The sequence below is a fragment of the Arachis ipaensis genome, chromosome B10 (assembly GCF_059453495.1).
Source record: "Arachis ipaensis isolate K30076 ecotype BB chromosome B10, ASM5945349v1, whole genome shotgun sequence".
Lineage (NCBI taxonomy): Eukaryota > Viridiplantae > Streptophyta > Magnoliopsida > Fabales > Fabaceae > Arachis > Arachis ipaensis.
The window spans coordinates 73295367-73297917 of record NC_142435.1 but is presented as its reverse complement, the minus strand read 5'-3'; the positions used below and the strand labels follow the sequence as shown (position 1 = coordinate 73297917).

The 2551-nt window shown below is 42.1% G+C and overlaps 1 non-coding gene across 1 annotated transcript; it reads left to right on the top strand.

Moving 5' to 3' along the window:
* The first annotated feature begins 2052 nt into the window (after positions 1-2052).
* LOC148580414 (small nucleolar RNA R71) lies at positions 2053-2156 on the top strand. The gene has a single exon (XR_015898465.1). It is a non-coding gene; the product is annotated as a small nucleolar RNA R71 (small nucleolar RNA).
* Positions 2157-2551: the final 395 nt, after the last annotated feature.

The window sequence follows — 2551 nt, the reverse complement described above, 5'->3', positions numbered from 1 at the left end:
CGCCACTCTGCTGCCCATTTCTGGCGTTAAACGCCAGCCAGATGCCCATTTCTGGCATTTAACGCCAGCCAGATGCCAGACAGCCCTTTCTGGCGTTAAATGCCTGGAGTGCTGCCCATTCTGGCGTTTAATGCCCAGAATGCTGCCAGGCTGGGCGTTAAACGCCCATTCTGCTATCCTTATTGGCGTTTAAATGCCAGTAAGCCTGTCCTCCAGGCTGTGCTGTTTTTAATGCTATTTTTCATTCTATTTTTGATTTTTCAGTTGTTTTTGTGACTTCACATGATCATCAACCTAAAGAAAACATAAAATAACAATGGAAAATAAAATAAATATAATTAAATAACATTGGGTTGCCTCCCAACAAGCGCTTCTTTAATGTTAATAGCTTGACAGTGAGCTCTTAGAGAGCTTCACAGAGACTCAGAGCTTAATGGTGTTGGCCTCCCAACACTAAACTTAAAAGTTGAGTGTGGGGGCTCTAATTGACTCTGTGTTGAAAGAAGCTTTTCATGCTTCCTTTCCATGGTTACAGAAGAAGATCCTTGAGCCTTAAACACAAGGTAGTCCTCATTCAATTGAAGGACTAACTCTCCTCTGTCCACATCAATCACAGCTCTTGCTGTGGCTAGGAAGGGTCTTCCAAGAATGATGGAATCATCTTCATCCTTCCCAGTGTCTAGGATTATGAAGTCAGTAGGGATGTAATAGCCTTCAACCTTCACTAAGACATCCTCTACAAGTCCATAAGCCTGTTTCCTTGAATTGTCTGCCATCTCTAGTGAGATTCTTGCAGCTTGCACCTCAAAGATCCCTAGTTTCTTTATTACAGAAAGGGGCATGAGGTTTATCCCTAACCCCAGGTCATACAGAGCCTTCTAAAAGGTCATGGTGCCTATGGTATAAGGTATTAAGAACTTTCCAGGATCCTGTTTCTTCTGAGGTAATTTCAGTTGAACCAGATCATTCAGTTCATTGATGAGCAATGGGGGTTCATCCTCCCAAGTCTCATTACCAAATAACTTGGAATTCAGCTTCATGATTGCTCCCAGATATTGAGCAACTTGCTCTTCAACAATATCTTCATCCTCTTCAGAGGACGAATACTCATCAGAGCTCATGAATGGCAACAGTAAGTTCAGTGGAATCTCTATGGTCTCTATGTGAGCCTCAGATTCCTTAGGTTCTTCATTAGGGAACTCCTTGGAGGCCAGTGGACGTCCATTGAGGTCTTCCTCACTGGAAATCACTTCCTTTTCTTCCTCTCCAGGTTCGGCCATGTTGGACGTGTAGATGGCCTTGCACTCTCTCTTTGGATTCTCTTCTGTATTGCTTGGAAGAGTACTAGGAGGGAGTTCAGTAACTTTCTTACTCAGCTGACCCACTTGTGCCTCCAAATTTCTAATAGAGGACCTTGTTTCAGTCAAGAAGCTGAGAGTGGTCTTAGATAGATCAGAGACTACAGTTGCTAAGTCAGAGTGGCTCTGCTTAGAATTCTCTGTCTGTTACTGAGAAGATGATGGAAAAGATTTGCTATTACCAAACCTATTCCTTCCACCATTATTATTATTGAAGCCTTGATTAGGCTTCTACTGATCCTTCCATGAGAGATTAGGATGATTCCTCCATGAAGGATTATAGGTGTTTCCATAGGATTCTCCCATGTAATTCACCTCTTCCATTGCAGGATTCTCAGGACCATAAGCTTCTTCTTCAGGAGAAGCTTCTTTGGTACTGCAGGAAGCAGCTTGCATTCCAGTCAGACTCTGAGAAATCATATTGACTTGCTAAGTCAATATTTTGTTCAAAGCCAATATTGCATTCAGAGTATCAATCTCAAGAACTTCTTTCTTCTGAGTTGTCCCATTATTCTCAGGATTCCTTTCAGAAGTGTACATGAACTGGTTATTTGCAACCATTTTAATGAGTTGCTGGGCTTCTGCAGGCATCTTCTTCAGATGAAGAGATCCTCCAGCAGAGTGGTCCAATAACATCTTGGACAATTCAGACATACCATCATAGAATATACATATGATGCTCTATTCTGAAAACATGTCAGAAGGACACCTTCTGATCAATTGCTTGTATCTTTCCCAAGCTTCATAGAGGGATTCACCTTCCTTCTGTCTGAAGGTTTGGACTTCCACTCTAAGCTTGCTCAACTTTTGAGGTGGAAAGAATTTGGCCAAGAAAGTATTGACCAACTTTTCCCAAGAGTTCAGGCTATCTTTAGGTTGTGAGTCCAACCATGTCCTAGCTCTGTCTCTTACAGCAAAGGGAAAAAGCATAAGTTTGTAGACCTCAGGATTAACCCCATTGGTCTTAACAGTGTCACAGATTTGCAAGAATTCAGCTAAGAACTGATGAGGATCTTCCAATGGAAGTCCATGAAACTTGCAATTCTGCTGCATCAGAGAAACTAATTGAGGCTTAAGCTCAAAGTTGTTTTCTCCAATTGAAGGAATTGAGATGCTCCTTCCACAAAAGTCAGAAGAGGGTGCAATAAAGTCACCAAGCATCTTCCTTGCATCTCCACCATTGTTGTTGGGTT